Below are 19,354 nucleotides of genomic sequence, written 5' to 3' on the forward strand. Positions count from 1 at the left end.
GTTGGAAGCATAGGTGCATCGGTACACTCTTAAGGGTGCATCGGTATATTATGTGTAAAATTCAAATATTTCGATCGTTATAAGACCTAGTGCATCGGTACACTAAATACATTCGATGTTTCAAAAGAGCCAGGAGTGTATCGATGCATGGTCTGTGCATCGATACATAAAATGCATTTGATGTTTCAATAAAATCAGGAGCACATCGATGCATGGTTGTGCATCAGTACACAAAATGCATTCGAATTAGGGTGTACATCGATACATCAAAGAGTGCATCAGTACATACCTATATAAATTTGATTTTTGGCTCGATTTTGGTTCAAAATACTTTGTAAAAATTGTTTCAAAAAATATTTTAAGTTTAAAACACAATTTTACACTTTAGTAAGGATTGAAATTGACCTTTGAAAAACATGGAGTAATATTTTGATATTCGAATGACTTAATCGAATATACTTTAAAAATGATTATAAAATCTTAAAATTCAATAACACTTAATTTGTTATATCGAAACATCAAAATGTTTTAAACAATCTCCCCCCTTTTTATATAACAAAATATTTAAGTAATTTTAAGATTTTCTTTGAAAATCATTTTTGAAATCATTTTTGAAAAATTACTCCCCCTTACTTTATTCTCCCCCTTTTTGTTAAATCAAAAAGACTCTATAAAACTATTTAAACAAGATTTTGAAAAATTAGAAAAATGATATTTAAAGCTGCTAAGATCACAAGCAAGAGAAAGATTAGCATTAGTTTCATAAATCAATATTAATAAATAATGTGCAATGGTAAATTGGTCATATTTCAACTAATATGTAAATGATGCAACAACTAATAAACATTAAGCTCAAATTAAAAAAATTCAACCAAACCAAACATGTAAATATAAGCTTTTAAGTTCAAACATCCAAACATCCATATCAAATTCAAACATTTAAACACTCAAAAATATATCAATCCAAAAACATCCAAAATGTTTTAACAATAAATCCTAAGTTCAATCCAAGAAAACTAAGCAATGCAAGGTCTAATCATCCATAGGAGGATCGGGAGGAGAAAGATGTGCCCATATATTAGCCACATCTCGTGTAAGCGCATCGAGTCTATCATCCACAACATTGATTTGATTATCTATTACTTCATGGTTAGCTCGAATCTCTCGTTGATTCTCCAATTGTTGAGTCCCTATAGTAGTCAAGTGGGACTCTAATAATGTAAACCTCATATCCAATATCTCCATGAATGAGCTAAAGTATGGAGGCATTGGATCCTCTTGTTGTGCCGAATTGTCCTCGGGTACGTGATCGTCGATATCTTGAAATAGCTCTTGAAGTTCTGGATCATCATCCGCTGCCGGTGTTGGAGGAGCTTGTGAAGAGCGAGCTCTCGGTGTTTTCTCAATGGATTGAACCCATTGACCCTTTTCCTCATACTATCCCAATTTCTTTAAAGATGAGAGATTTATTTGGTTCCGAAAAGGGATGAGAATATCAAGCGAAACCTTAAGCCCGATATTGATAAACAGATTACTAAGGAGACAACCGTAAACTAAAGTTTAGACATTTTTTGAAGGGAAAACGTTTACGGTATCTACTAATTCACCGAAAATGATATGTGGTAAATTTATTTTCTTGTTATGTTGGATACAATGTATCCACTATAAATCTAAGACTCTAAGAGAGGAGTACCTACCTCCGGATAGTCTAAACCACCAAGAGATCATCAAGTGAAGGAATCACTCGTGATGAGTTCTTAAGGTACTAGTGATATCTTTGGCTTTATAAGGCGTAGCCACCATCTTTTTCTCGTTATCTAAAGCTTCATTGTCTAGTCCAAAGGTGTTTTTTATAGTGTCAGAGTCAATATAAATGAATTGACCTAGAAGATAGGATCGAATTCCTATAGTTTCAGCTCGACGGTCGTTTTAGACACACACCGCATTAGAATAGAAAATGTGGACTAATTGGTGATAGACAATCTGTTTAAGGTGAAAAAGTTTATCAAATTTCCAGGATGTAAGGGTAGGAAGATACTAAAAATTTATATCAACCATTGCTTGCATAGGGGGAATACGCTATTCTTGGATTTTATATGACTCAAAACAATTATGATAACTATGGTAGAGATCTTGTCAACGACCAACCATATTAAAACAGAAGTTTAGAATTGTCATTTGGATCGTTCGGATTAGGATTTGGATCGGGTGGAGGAATAGGAGGTCGGTTTTGAGTTGAACGACTCGATGACGACCTAGGACGTTTAGACATGATTAAAGATCGAAATGGGTAAGATAACCTGCAAGTTTGAAACACATGTATGCAATATAATCAATTCCAAAACTCAATATGAGTCTGCAATAATCAAGGTTCTCTAAAATAATCCTAATGGGCAAGTTTTGAAAATTATTTTTGAAAACAATGTTTGAATAACAATATGTAATTTTCAAAACAACATAATTAAATAAAAAACATCAAATTTTAAAATCAAAACAAAAATTTTTGATTTTTTTTATTTCGAAAATTCCAAAATATTTTGAAACATCATATAATCAATTCCCGATATAAAGTTTAACCTAGTTTATGAAATTAGTTGTAAAATCTAGTTTAGAAACATCATATAATCAATTCCCGATATAAAGTTCAACCTATAACTAATTAAAACTAGTCTTAAGTTCAAGATTACTAAAATAGTAGTTTTTAGAAAAATACCTTGAAGATTTTTGGATTGAGTGAGAATGTGATGATTTCTGCACGAATTTGATGATTCCAACAGGTTTAGAAGTTGAAGAACTATCAAATTCCGACTAAAAACGTTAGTATTAAGCAAGGTTGAGATTAGGGGTTGAGAGAGTGAGAACGGTGGGAGTGTTTAGGTTTTAGGAGTTTTGAGAAAATGAAGAATTTTTAGGGATTTAAGCCTAAAACCCGACGAGTGTATCGATGCACTGCAGAGTGTATCGATGCACATTCAAGGCATGCATCGGTGCACCTTCATAGTGTATCGATGCATATTTAAGGGATGCATCGGTACACTTTTATAGTGTATCGATGCATAGTGCTCAAAAATGTTAAAATCCATTTTAAACACTTAAAAGGCTAAATTAATTAGCTTTAGTGGTATTGGCAACTCAAAGATCAAAAATTAACAATGTTCAATTAAATAAGACTATCCTTAAGTTTGAACATACAATTAATTTTCACTAAAGATCATAAACTCCCCCTAACTATTAGCAAATAATGCAATCAAAAATATTATTTTTATAAGCATTTTTCAAAAACTAATTAAAAGTGCTAAAATTATTTTAAACACTAAGTCAAGGTAGGTTTGATAAACATAATTCTCTCCTAAGTGTCCAAAATCTTTCTTTATCTAAAGGTTTTGTAAAAATATCCACTAATTGAAGCAAAATATCAACATATTCTAGAATTATGTCTCTTTTAGTGACATGATCTCTAATGAAATGATGTCTGATTTTAATATGCTTAGTTTTAGAGTGTTAGATGGGATTTTTAGTGAGACAAATAGCACTAGTATTATAACACTTGATAGGTATGGTACTAACTTCAATTCCATAATCTAAAAGTTGTTGTTTCATCCATAAAACTTGTGCACAACAGCTACCGGCTGAAATGTATTCCGCTTCAATGGTAGATAATACAACACAATTTTGTTTCTTTGAAAACCATGAAAGCAACATATTTCCTTGGAATTGACAAGTATCGAAGGTGCTTTTCCTATCTATTTTGCATCCTCCATAATCCGCATCAAAGAAGGCATGCAAGCTAAAGTTAGAGTCTCTAGGATACCAAAGTCCTAAACTAGGAGTGTCCTTAATGTACCTAAAGATTCTCTTAACGGCTAGTAGATGTGATTCCTTAGGGCATGATTGGAATCTAGCACATAAGCAAATACTAAACATTATGTCCGGTCTACTTATGGTTAGATATAGCAAAGAACCAATCATTGACCTATATAATTTATCATCCACACATTTACCTCCTTCATCTTTGTCAAGCTTTGGTGATGAGCTCATTGGAGTGGCATGAGGTTTTCCATTTTCCAGTCCAAACTTCTTGAGCATATTCTTGATGTACTTTGCTTGATTGATGAAGATGTCATCTTTTCTTTGCTTGATTTGGAGTCCCAAGAAAAATGAGAGCTCCCCCATCATGCTCATCTCGAATTCACTCTGTATTAGCTTAGAAAATTCTTGGCAAAGAACATCATTAGTATAACCAAATATTATAGCATCAACATAAATTTGAACTACTAATAAATCTTTACCTTTATGCTTTAAAAACAATGTAGTGTCAACCTTCCCTTTTGAAAAACCTTTTTCAATAAAAAATTTTGAAAATCTTTCGTACCAAGCTCTAATAGCATTTTTTAAACCATAAAGTGTTTTTGTCAATTTAAAAACATGATCTGGAAATTTTGAATCTTCAAAACCAGGAGGTTGTTCCACATACACTTCTTCTTTTATAAAACCATTTAAAATGCACTTTTAACATCCATTTGATATAATTTAAATTCATTGAAACATGCAAATGCTAATAACATTCTAATTGCTTCCATCCTAGCTACGGGAGCGTATGTTTCATCATAGTCTATTCCCTCTTCTTGAGTATAGCCTTGAGAAATAAGTCTAGCCTTGTTCCTCACTATATTACCACTTTCATCAAGCTTATTCCTAAATACCCATCTAGTACCTACAGTAGATTTATTACTAGGCCTTTCAACTATTGTCCATACTTTACTTCTCTCAAATTGATTTAACTCTTCTTGTATAGCCATAATCCAATGTTCATCATTTAATGCTTCTTTAATATTCTTAGGCTCTATTCATAAGATAAATGCAATAGAACTACATATATTTCTAAGAGAAGATCGAGTTGTTACCCCTTTGTATGGATCACCTATTATTTCACCATCCTTGATATAGTTGTATTCTCTTGGGTAAGAGACTTCCCTTTCTTCAATTGTTGGATCCTCGAGAACATCATGAGTTTCCTCATCTTTCGTTTCTTCCTTTGATAATGGTTCTCCAACGTCATGTCTAACGTCATTTGCTTTTACAATACCTACGTCATCATCAACACAAGAATCCTTCCTCGGAAGGGGATTATCATCGAAAACAACATGTATAGATTCTTTTACCACTAAAGTTCTTTTATTAAATACTCGATAAGCTTTAGAATTTAAGGAATAACCCAGAAAAATTCCTTCATCACTTTTAGCATCAAATTTGCCAAGATTTTCTTTACCGTTGTTTAAAACAAAACATTTACATCCAAAAGGATGAAAATAACTAATGTTAGGCTTTTTATTTTTGAAAAGTTCATATGGAGTTTCCTTTAAAATTGACCTAATTATTACTCGGTTTATAACATAACAAGCGGTATTTGTGGCTTCCGCCCAAAAATATTTTGGCAAATTGTTTTTACAAAGCATGGTTCTAACCATTTCTTCTAAAGTTTGATTTTTCCTCTCAATAACTCCATTTCGTTGAGGGGTTCTAGGTGCTGAAAAATTATGGCTAATACCATTAGAATTACAAAAATCAGTAAATCCAAGATTTTCAAATTCAGTACCATGATCACTCCTAACACTAGTTATGGAGTAACCTTTTTCATTTTGGATTACTTTTGAAAACATGATGAATTTTTCTAATGCTTCATCTTTAGTACTTAAAAATAGAACCCAAGTATATCTAGAATAGTCATCTATCAATACAAAGCAATATTGTTTTCCACCCAAGCTAATAGTCCTAATTGGCCCAAAAAGATATATATGGATCAATTATAATACTCTACTAGTTGATACATCATTAATGGACTTAAAGGAATCCCTTTGATGTTTTCCTTTAGTACAAGCACCACAGATTTTATCTTTATCAAATTTTAGCTTTGGCAACCCTCTTACTAAATCTCCTTGAATTAGTCTTTGTAAAACACTCATGCTAGTGTGTCCTAGTCTCCTATGCCATAACCAACTATCATGTTCATCCTTAGCAACTATGAATAAATTAGTCATATTTATTGTATCTAAATGCACCATATAAATGTTTCATATTCTATGACCAACAAGCATAATCCGATTAAATGCAATGCAATGAATTTAAAACCATTTGTTTCAAATAAGACATTGTATCATTTATCACAAAATTGACTAATACTCAATAGATTATGCTTTAACCCATTCACATATATTACGTTTTCTATTTGTATGGAAGATGTATTACCTATAGTACCTATACCTTCAATGTAACCTTTTGAGTTGTCACCAAAGGTTACCACTCCACCAGTTTTGTCGTTAAGCTCTATAAACTGGGTCTTGTCTTCGGTCATGTGTCTTGAGCATCCACTATCAAGGAACCATGAATTTGAACTTGTATTTTGCACCTTGTAGTCATTCTCATTTTCCTACAAACATAGATTAATTTCTAATTTTTGGTACCCGATTTCTTTTAGGTCCATATTAATTAGTTTATAAAATTCTAGTCCCTTGGGTATCTATTTGTGTAGGATATCCTTATCTTTAGTAGTAATGAGTTCTTTAGGAACCCATATACTTCTAACGATTTTACCATTAGAGGTTCTTTGGGGACCTCTATGATTGTGGTTTTAAAACTTTTTCTAACAAAGCTGGATTTTGAACTTTCTCCATTTTCAAAACATTTTGTACCAAATTTATTGAAAGAAGCTTTAAGATCATCAATTTCTTTTTGATGATCGTCATGAACTCTTGAAAGTAAGTTATGCAACTCAATATTTTTCTTTTCAAAATCTTTGATTTTGATTTGCAATTCTTAATTTTACTTTCAAGATCATTGTTGATTTTGGATATGAGATCATTTTCATTCTTCAATTTTGAAATATTATTTTTGTATTTTAAAAATATTTTCTCATAATCCGAAGCCAACCCAGTATATTCCTCTACTAACTCATCAAAAGAATATTCTTCGAAATCAAATGAGTTAGAGATTACATGAGAATCTTCCCAGTTGCCATCAATCACAGGTTTACTACTTCTTGTTCCTCTTCATTTGATGACTCATCATCATCACTCCAAGTAGCCACGTGTGCCTTATGCTTCTTCTTGGATTGACACTTTTTCTTTGATTGTGGGCAATTGTATTTGACATGCCCCGACTTTTTGCATTCGTAGCAAATGATCGGGTCTTTCTGCTTTGGTTCATTCTTGAAGCCTTCATTATATTTGATTTTTCTTCCTCGGTTGGGCTTCATTAGTTTTCTAAACCGTTTGGCAAATAATGTCATTTCCTCGTCATCGTCATCGTCATCTTCATCCGAATCACTCTCATTTTTTGTGGATTTGAGAGCAACTCCAACGTTCTTCTTCTTCTCCGTCTCTTTCTTTTTTTCGTCTGTCTTTTTGAGGTCTACCTCATCTTGAAGCATCATTTCATGCGTGAGGAGAGAACCAATTAGCTCATCGAGGGTTAAGTATTTTAAGCTTTTAGTCTCGATGATCGTCATCTTCTTTGATTGCCAAGATTTTGGAAGAGAGTAAACTAATTTCCTCACAAGCTTCTCATTTGGAATGATCTCTCCATATAATTTGAGACCATTGACAATCATAGAAAATCTATCCGTCATAGTTTTGATATCTTCATCCGGTTTCATCCTGAAATTTTCATAGCTATGAGTTAGAAGACTAATTTTAGATTCTTTTACCTCGTTTGTGCCTTCATGAGTGACTTGTAGTTTATCCCATATCTCCTTGGTGGTTGTACAAGATGAAACTCTCCCATATTCATCTGGTCAAAGAGCACAAAAAATAATATGGATAGCTTTTGAGTTGAGTTGGAACATTTTTGTCTCTCATTCACTCCACAATCTTAAATGAGTGAAAGGTATGATGTATCCGTCTTCTATGATATTCCATGCTCCTATGTCACTTTCTGGAACGAAATACCTCATCATTCTTCCAATAAGCATAATTAGCTCCATTTAAGAAAGGAGGCTTGTTGACAGACATTAAATCAAGACCGAAGTCAACATTCAAAGTGAAGGTCATTGATGACTTTAATATCGATATAACTCTTCCTGAATCGACTTAAGAGGTGGTTAAAGCTTCAAATAAGTGAGGCTCTGATACCAATTTTTGAGTTAATCGATCGACGAATCAGCCAAGAGGGGGTGAATTGGTAATAAAAATTTTGGTAGAAGCTTTTGCAGAAAATTGAAAATATTTGCACAGCGATTTAGAGTGATTCAACTTTCTCAACCAAAGTCTATGTCCACTACCTTAGCTATCCACACTAAGGATTTTCCAACAAATTTACTAATTTGTTCTTTCTTTTGAGGACAAAGAGTAACCTTACAACTCCCTCAAGAATTATACCCCAAATTCTTGAGAACACTTTCTCCCAAAGAGAATAATACAAATTTCACAAACTTACAGAAAAACCTCACTAGGCAAGATGTTTGCAAAATTCTAGAACAAAGAAAGAACACTTAAGAATGAATACAATTGAGTACAAATGGTGTTCTTGAAAGAAAAATGAATATTGAATGAAAAATATGCTTGAAATGCTTAAACTTGATGTTTAAGGCTTTCTCTTTGTTTCTCTCACAATTCTTATTGATCAATGGCTCCTCAGCTTGTTTAAATACACCTTGGATCACTTCTGAACGTTGGAGATCATTGGTGAAGTCAATAGAGCCGTTATTGTGTAATTATCATTTAAAAATCTGGTTGGGAGCGTAGGTGCATCGATACACTCTTAAGGGTGCATCGGTACACTATGTGTAAAATTTAAATATTTCGACCGTTGTAAGACCTAGTGCATCGGTACACTTGGGGTGCATCGATACACTAATTACATTCGATGTTTCAAAAGGGCCAGGAGTGTATCGATGCATGGTATGTGCATCGGTACATAAAATGCATTCGATGTTTCAATAAAATCAGGAGTGCATTGATGCATTGTTGTGCATCGGTACACAAAATGCATTCGAATTAGGGTGTGCATCGATACATCAAAGAGTGCATCGGTACATTCCTATATAAAATTGTTTTTTGGCTTGATTTTGGTTCGAAATACTTTGTAAAAATTGTTTCAAAAATATTTTAAGTTTAAAACACAATTTTACACTTTAGTAAGGATTGAAATTGATCTTTGAAAAACTTGGAGTAATATTTTGATATTCGAACGACTTAATCGAATATACTTTAAAATGATTATAAAATCTTAAAATTCAATAACACTTAATTTGTTATATCGAAACATCAAAATGTTTTCAACATATTTAAGACGAAAATGAAACTTAAAAGAGGTAGGAAATGGCTCAAAGGATTTGTCGTTGATTTATGGAGTTTGGAGATAGAGGAGATGGAGAATGGGAAGGAAAGAATAAATGAAGAATAAGAATATGAAGAGATATAAAAGCCTTCATCTTTTTAAAAAAGGTGAAGTTGAACATTTGATTCTTCCTCATCTTTCTACCATTCAAAAATCTCCTTTTTAAGGCTAATTGAGCCTCAATTCCAACACAATTAAGCCTAATGACTTTAATTAAGAATTTCACGTAGTCCACTTACCTCTTGGGTAAACTAAAAACTATTAGCTCGAAATTTGGGGTGTTACAGTGTATCCTATAGAATCCAAGTACATAATGTAAAATTAAAAAAATTTAAACTTTTTTAGAATCATTAGATAAGGAAACATCAAAGATTGAGATTAACAGTAGGAAATGAGAAAATATTCACGGAAAAAATGAGCTAATCTCATCCTTTGATTTTCTCTAATCCATCGATCCTAAAAGAATGTAACTTTTTTTAGTTTTGCACTAGGTGTAAGTGGGTCCTAACCTCTCTCTATATATATACATTGACAGAGCCAGTAGTTAACACCCAAAAAAATTTCAATTTTTTTTTCTTTTTAAATAAATTATATATATAATATAAAATTAAGAAAATAACACTTCTTTTAAAAAAGATTTGACACCGTATGTATTAAGGGTGTTCATTCGTTTAATTCAGTCTCGATCGAACCAAATTTTTATTAATCAAACTAATCGATCTTTTTCTTTAATCGTTATCCGAATTGAATTGAATAAAGTTTGATTAATTCAATCGATGACTGAATTAATCAAAATTTCTAATATATCTTTTAATTAGATTAATTTAAATTTAATATAGATATTTTTATTTGGGTCAAAAATTAATTAGATCTTAATAATTTAATGGATTTAGTGTAGTTAAAAAATAGTTGCATCTTAATTCTTAATAGATTTGAGCTTAAAATATGTATTTGATATATATATATATATAGTATTTAATATTTTTGTTAATTCGATTAATTCAATTAATTAACTGGTTATGAACTGAATTAATAGTTAAATATTGAAAAAATTAATTGTTCCTCGACTGAACTAATTTAGTGGCCAACCTTTTTAATTGTATTAATTCAGTTCAGTCGATGAATTTGATTAAAATCGAAAAATGAACACCCCTAGTATATATGCATATTTTCTTTTGATTATTGTTTTAATAGCTTTGTAAAATAGTCTTATGTTAGTTTAGCTATATTTTACATTAATTTATCGAATTTTAATGCTATGCATTAATTTATATGACTTTATTTAGATACCATAATTTAAAATTATGACACCGTATTATGCAATTCCTAGCTTCGCCCCTATATATATTACTCATTTTTATGATAGGTAGATGAAGAAAATCAAAGACTGATATCAAACTTTTATTTTTTTAGTAAACATCTTAATATTTTCTACCGTTAATATTAACTTTTGATTTCTCTTTTTAATAATATTTGAACTTTTTTTAAATAATTAAAATTTTTTAGAACATTTATTTTCACTTTAAATTAATAAAAAAATATTAAGAATTTAGTTATACATGCTACCGTTCGACCCTTGTATAAAAGCATTTCAGTTAGCATTTATGAGAATAGGCAGGCATAATTTTAGCACGTGTGCCAACACCTCTCTCAACCTCTAACCACCACCCGCCATTGAATACCAGATACCTTCCTACTACATTAAAACCTTCAACTAAATCATAGGTAAACTAAAATGGTAGGTATTTACTTAAAACCGAATATATATAGCCTTTATAATACAATCTTTTTTAAAGAAATAATAATAATTAGGTGACCAAAACAAAAATTGAGTGATAGGTGATCAAATAAATAATTTATCCATTATTTTAATTCTTCTTTATGATTATTGTATCCTTGTATATTATAGGATAAACTAAAAAAATGATCACTAATATTTGAGTAAGTTTTCATTTTTTTTATTGAAGTTTTAAAAATAACAAATTAATCGCAAACATTATCAATTTATAATAAAATGATTATTCGCCGTTAACAACTATTACTGAAGTAATGAAATACTGACATGGCGTATTAAACTAGTTAACTTGTCACTGTTTTAATTTGGAGTGTTAGGAACTCACACGAATGACCTTTTTAGCACTGTTAAGTGATAACATATAAAAAAAATTTTAGACCTATCACAGAAAAGAAATAAAATGTAAAGGTATAAGGATAACTCAAATTATGTTTAGTATTTAAAATATTTTGGAAAATTTAAATGTATAGAGAATGAAAGTGCAGTTCAATAGTATACTATTGTGTATATAAAAAAATAAAAAAAAATAAGCATAATTGTTTGGATGACAATTTTAAAATATAAAGAAATAAGATTAACTTTGTTATTGGATTAATTAAAGTTATCTCGATAAAAAAAACATATGTTTTGCATATATGTTTGTTTTTTCACTATCCATGAATTTGAGTTTAGGAGTAGTTTGTATTATATTCTTTGAAATTAATCTTGTTGTTAAGTATGGTTAAAGTATAAAATTTTAGGTGAATTTTAGATTTAATTAAAAATTAATTTAATTCATTGTTGATTGTATGTCCTCTTCCACAGTTTAGGTTTTAGGTTGTGAATGTATATATTTTAGATATTTTTGTATGCATAAAAAACAAATATTTATTTTATTTTTGGTTCAATCCTAATCCTATTGTGAATGGTTGACACCACTCCTTTCTTCCGGCATGCAATTCAAAATTAAATAAAATAATCTTGAATTCTACGCACCTGGTGACTTCTGTGTAAATGAAGCTATTTAAATTCATGAAATTAATTTTCGAGCTTCATTTATTGCGAATGTTTTGATATTTTCTAACCTTTTTACTCGTGAATTTCTCTGATATTATTATGAGGAGACTCAAACGATGATGAAGATGAAGGTGAAGTAATGAAAGTATTAAAATAACAATTTAGAGACCTCTTCATTTCTTCCTTCTTTTTCTATACAAAGCGAGTACTGATGAGAGATTGTGGATTATCAAAGCTACAAAAAGTCTCAAAAGAATAACAAATGTACGAGAATCTATTGAGATATCAAACTTCTTTATTTTTCTTATCTGATTTTATGTAAGATTCATTTTGATGATTCTTTTAAGAGTCAAACGACAATCAATAGGTTATCTTGCGTGGTCAAATAGTATCAAGTCAATTGATTTAACGTGTTTTTTTTTTATGAAATAAAGATGTAAGCTTGCACCTAGTGTGCTACTGCCACATTACAATCAAATGAATCCTGCTGTATTAAACCAAGTACTTCCGGCGGTGGAGAGTAGAAAATTGTCTGATCATCGCCTCTTGCTACTGCTAACCTTGCTAGTTTATAGGCCACTTTATTCGCATCCCGGTTAACATGCTTCAAAGTAACTGTCCATTCCTGATTTAATAAAACACGAACCCGGTCCAACAGAGTAAATACTGAATCCCTATTAGCCTTTCTCTGTAGCATCTGAATAACCTCCAAGCTATCCGCTTCAACCATGATGTAACACCCTAACCAGTACCCGACCCGGATACGAGTCCGATGTGTCACATTGACTTTTCAAAACCTTTACTTGCACAAAATAGCAAGACATTTGAACTTATTTTAAGAAAATGAGATCATATATTGTTCAATTGTGTTTGATATAAAATTTTGAAAACAAAAGCATATTTATGAACAGTAAAATACGGTATGAACAATATCCCAAATGTTAAAATTTCCTGATTACAAATAGGGAACAAATACCATTTACATATATATATATATATAAGTTTAAAATATTCTAAAACTCGATCAGAGTGTATCCAATATAAATCCTTTATTTATTACATGCCAACTGAATTCTTTCTAATAAAATACATATAATTCGATCTACATTTCTGATCTGATCTTTGGTAAGGAGAACTGACATGTCTTGTTACTATTTGTTTCTTCTTTCGCTTTCCATACCTACGTGTGAAACAATCACACGTTAAGTCGATGATTTGGTGAGGCATATAAACATATAATGGAAACTTATCTTCTAACAGTGCATAATCATTTAACATCATCATATCAAACAAAATCATATACCTCTGCATGTAATAAATACACTCATGCACATATATTATCCTACAATACCATACATTTTACCAATCAATACATACTTCATCATATAAATCATATCACGTTTCATATCATTAAAAGTATATACATAACATTCATTGTTATTTCTTTATTTCGCCCATGTACATTATTGAGAACAAAGGTATGTGAGTACATTGAGGTTGTGCACTAATGATGTCACCACAGCTCGTATAAATTCCTTCATGGGGCACCGAACATTTGTTCAGTATTCATCCCGAATGACTGCTATATATGTCCCGTAGGACCACTACGTCCCGAAGGACTACAATACCCTCGACTCTTGGCATTCCAACTACACCTATAACTCTCATATCATATAACATGGGCATTATCATTTATAACATTTCATACCACTTGTTCTTTCTCTTCTGTCACATACCACATGTATGTGTAACCATATATCTCATATCATATCACATGTATCATCAGTACATGTATTCACGTAGATCATTTCATATGGCTTATATCATCTCTCATTTCACATATTCATATAGTTACGTAGTTCACTTACACGTAAAATATTTTCATATGATTCACATTCACATGTCACATAGTTTACATCTTATTCTTATGTCTTCTCATAGACATATATTCATATGTTCACATCACTTGTATCATATAACCATGTAATATCATAACTCATTCTCATATGGTTTGTATATGATTCTTGTTATATAACTCATATCACACATAAGTTCATATTATGTAGCATATATCAAATATTCATGTAATCACATAGATCGTATCATTTTTTTCATGCATTCATATAAACATGTATATCATATTTTGTTCACATATGTTTATATATATATATCACATAGCACCTAGGATAACATATGACTTATACATGTATCCATATATATACTTTCATATAATTCTATTATCAATGTCCTTTAACTTCTCACAGTTTTACATAATCACTTATTTTACATTAAATATATATATTCTAATTTCATATATTTACTTAATTCAATTTCACATATCTTATTACTTATATATATATTCTCATAACTTATCATCACATAGTTTCCATAGCATTTTCCTATAGCTTCATAAGTCTTTACCATATGACTCATATATTATATGTTCATTTAATCTCATAACTTTTCCCCATATAACTTATCTTACATGTTCGTATAGTCACTTCTGTCAATGTCTCATAGTTTATATATTATTCTCATATTGTACTATAGATCAATGTTATTTAACTTATCCCACTTTTCATCTAATCGCATAAGTTGGTTATACCAATTCTGATATATATATATATGTATATCTTACTCATGTAATTTATATCCTTTCTCTTGTTATCACATAAATCCTTGCTATTTTATATAGTTCGTGATTCTATAGTCACTTATAATAGCATGTGTCTATCTTATCTCATATCATATAGTTATTTAACTTGTGTCTTATATCACATATTTATATTATACAACTTATATAATCACATCCACTACTTAAACCAGTTCACATATCTCGTCACACTAATATGTGTTCACTCAATTCATGTAACATATGCAATAAGTATAACACGTGTACCCATTTTCATGTACTCATGCAAACATAAGAATCACAATTCAAATAACATTTTAGGAGTCACTTCTTACCATAGTAACTCCATTATTGGCTCATCGCAAGCCAATGTTCGTTCAATAATATAAGTACAATTAAAATTGCACTCACCTTAGCCTTGCTTTGATTCAATCCCAGTCCTTTGATTATTTCAGAAACTTGTGAACATACTGGAATTTTTCGTTCAAGGGGGGGAATCGATGCCCCTTCATAGGGTATCGGTTCCCTCTGCCCAGAAATTGTATTTGAAGCCCGAAAATCATCAATTCTTCTATTTTAAATCCCTATCATGCCATTAAACTCAACTACCATCACTTAAACCAACTTATATCCATAAAAACCATCTTTAATCTCAAAATCCTATCCCTCATATGAATTTCAATAATCATACCAAATTTTCATCATGTTCAAATTTCAATTCTATCACTTCATATTCTTTAATTAGCATGATGACAAGTCAAATTTAACTTCAAATTCAACTTATCAACTCTTTTCCATGATTTCATATAAAAACTCATTTTCTTTAATCTCTTACAACTTCTTCATCCTTTTATTATAAGACAACTTAAGCTTTCCTTAAGCTTAGTTGTTATCTAATAATCAAAACTCAACCTTTAATTCAACAAATAATCAACAAAATAGAAAACCCTTACCTTTGCCTAGCTTCCACGGGAGAAAGAAGATGAAGAAGGAAGAAGAGTTTGCAGATAACTCTTCCCCACCCCACGATAATCATTCATATAATTGGGGAAAAATATTTTTCATGCTAAATGAGCATTTTGCCCTTTAATTCTTTGGATAATTACTATAAACTTTTAGGAAATATTTCCAATTAAATCATTAAACTATTCAACTTTTTCAATTTAATCAACAAATTCCAAATTCCTTATAATTTAGTCACTAACCCGTAGTTTGGGATGTTACACATGATTTGTCTTTCGCTAAGATTCCACGCATGAGAGAGGCCTTCATGTATTCCCCATAACTCCGCCTCAACGATAGAGCATATTCCTAGTACTTTAGAGAATCCAAGGATCCAACTACCATCCGAAGAGCGAATAACACCCCCACATGTAGCAAAACCATTTCTTATTTTAAGGGAGCCATCAGTATTAACCTTGCACCAATTAGTAGGAGGTGGAGACCATTGCGTATGCTCATTACTAATTCGGTGAGAAGGCGGAGTCCTTTGCGAGGCATATTCAATTGCTCGGTTCGCTTCGAAAAAAAGGCGCTTTCCTTGTACTAAAACAGACTCTTTCTCAATGTATTTCGGGTCAAAAAATTTTCTATTGCGATTCTTCCAAAATAGCCAAAGTAACGATCCAAATAAAAGGTCCCAATCACGTTCATCCCGTGTATAAACTCCCGGAGAAGCGATATTAATATGCATCCATCCTCTTATGTCCCTGGAGAAAAAATCATCTAATTTTTCAGCTTTAATTAAAGTTTTCCAAACAACTATGTCCGCATTAGTTAATAGCCGCTCATTTGCTACTAATCACAAGAAGATTTTAATCCGTTGTAGCCCTCGATATTTCGAAATAACTTCCCATACTTTATGCGGAATAGCATCAGAGTTTCACTGTCTCATATCAAACGCTGATTTTACATAAAAACAACGTTCAATGTTCCACTTCCAACCCGACACATCATTCTTACCACCTTGCCGTAGCGGCATCGTAGCTACTAGTCTCTGTGTGATATTGTTCAGAACAAATTCATTTATTAGCTCCCATCGCCATTGTCCATTGTTGTAAACCATAGACACCACCGTTCTCCTTGGAAGCTCATCGCGCTCTACTTGATTAGCTACAAACATGTTTAATGGCCCCACATCGCTAAGCCAAGAGTTCCTCCAAAATTCCACACTCCGACCATTCCCAATGTTCCAAACTAAACTCTGCCGCACTTCACTCCACACTTGAGAGATTCCTTTCCAAACATGCGAACATCTCTTGCTGTCGATTGAGTCGGGTAGTACATTCCTCCATTTATACTTGGAGCGCAACACTCAAATTCATAGCTGGTCAGAATTAACTGCCAATTTATAAGCTAATTTCATAAGAAAAGCATCATTTTGATCGATTAGTTTCTTAAGACCAAGACCCCCTTGCTTGTAGACTTACAAACGTTCTCCCAATTTACAAGAGATATGCCACCTCTAGCTTCAGTATACCCCCAAATAAAATCCCGGATTAATCTTTCTATCTCTTCGCAAGTCCCTTTTAAAAGCTTCATGGATTGCATTGAGTATAAGGGTATAGTCAATTGTACTGCTTTAGCCAAAGTAATCCTTTCGGCCAATGATAACGCTTTTACCTTCCAGTCTGTGAGTTTGTCTCGAACTTTTGAAACTATGTAGCTGAATGAAAATTTCGTACTCCGAGAGTTAAGAAGCGGTACTCCAAGATACTTCCCCAAATTTTGGACTTCTTGGAATCCAAATAAAGAGCTAATTGAGTTCTTCAACCCCAAATCTATATTCATATAATAGAAAATAATGGTTTTTTGTATGTTGATCTTCTGACCCGAGAACCTGCAAAATAACTCCAATGTTCTCCGTATTATAGAACATTGCTCAATAGACACCTCAGTAAAAAGTACCAAATCATCTGCGAAAAATAGATGAGAAAGATCAGGTCCACTGCAGCACAGACGAATTGGTTTCCACTTCCCATTATTGACAGCTATAGAGATTGCATGTGTCAACCTCTCCATGCACATCACAAACAGATAAGATGATAAAGGGTCGCCCTGGCATAGCCTCCTCGATGGCTTAAAGGATTTAGATATAGTACCATTCCAAAGTACCTGAGTCGAGACTGAAGTTACACATCTCATAATAAGTCTCCGAAGGTTATCTGGAATATTCAACTCTCTTAACGTGTCTTCAATAAATGGCCACTCAAGGCAGTCGTAAGCTTTCTCAATATTGATTTTGATAGCCATAAATACAGTCTTACATTTCTTCAATCTCATAGAGTGAATTACCTATTGCGATACAATTATATTATTCGTGATCGACCGTTCAAGAACAAAGCTTGTTTGAGTTTCTGATATCCAGTGCCTCATCAAATATTTTAGTCGGTTCACAATGATCTTTGTAACAAGTTTATATAACACAGAGCATAAACTAATTGGTTGAAATTTATTGAATGATTCCAGTACTTTAACTTTAGGAATTAGTACCAAGAGTGTTCGGTTGATTTCATTATCAAAAGCTCCTCCTACAAAAATGTGTTAAATCAACTAACATACGCTGTGACCCATTATATCCCAATTCCGCTGAAAGAAAAGAGCATATAGGCCATCCACTCAAGGAGCTTTTAACGGACTCATACTAAATAAAACTTCACAGATCTCTTCATTAAGTGGCGGTCGTATGAGTCCGTTCAAGTCGGCAGTAGAAAGAACTGGAAAACATCCTTGAAACGGATACCCATTACCGTCTTCGTTACTACTAGTGAATAACTCCTTATAGTAATTAACCGCCATCGAACAAAGGATTTCCTGATCCGACGCCCAACTACCATTTGAATCCTCGAGAGCCCCCACATGATTACATCTACGCCTCAACATTGTGCAAGCATGTAAATATTTAGTATTTTTGTCTCCATGGAGTATCCATTGGGTTCTCGACTTTTGTAACCACAAACTTTCCTCTTGTTGAAGGACCTATTCCAGTTCATATTTCAGCGTGTATTGCAAATCCACCAAGCGTCGTGAATAGGGAGTAATAAGTGCTTTTTATATAACCCGTAAACGTGACAAGAGTTCCCATTTTTTCCTCCCTATATGCCCAAACACCTTCAAATTCCAATCACGAGCTTTAGATTGGAAAGAATGCACGTAGGTTACTGCATCCAAATCATTCCTCCAAACTTCAGCTAAGAAACTCTTAAATTGAGGATAGTCCTGCCATGTCAAGAAAGCGAAAAGGCCGAGCCGAATGAAAACTCATGTTACTCTGGGGTTTTAGTAGAAGAGTGCAATGGTCCGAACGCACTCTATCAAGATGTAACACCATCGTACCAGGGAATACACTAGCCCAACAACTATTCATAAGGCAACGATCTAAACATTTACAAAGATTCCCTCTTCTCCACGTAAAATTTGACCCCCGATAATCGACCTCATATAAGCCCATCTCAAAGATAAAATCAGCAAATAATTGGATTACCCCTGAACCACGACTTAAACCACCTTCCCTCTCATCTAGCCGCATGATGGAATTAAAATCACCTCCCAGATTCCACGCTTCATTCTCCCTTGGCATAAGGTTCATCAAGTGTTTC

Source organism: Hibiscus syriacus, unplaced genomic scaffold (assembly GCF_006381635.1).
Source record: "Hibiscus syriacus cultivar Baekdansim isolate YM2019G1 unplaced genomic scaffold, ASM638163v2 tig00110548_pilon, whole genome shotgun sequence".
Taxonomy (NCBI): Eukaryota; Viridiplantae; Streptophyta; class Magnoliopsida; order Malvales; family Malvaceae; genus Hibiscus; species Hibiscus syriacus.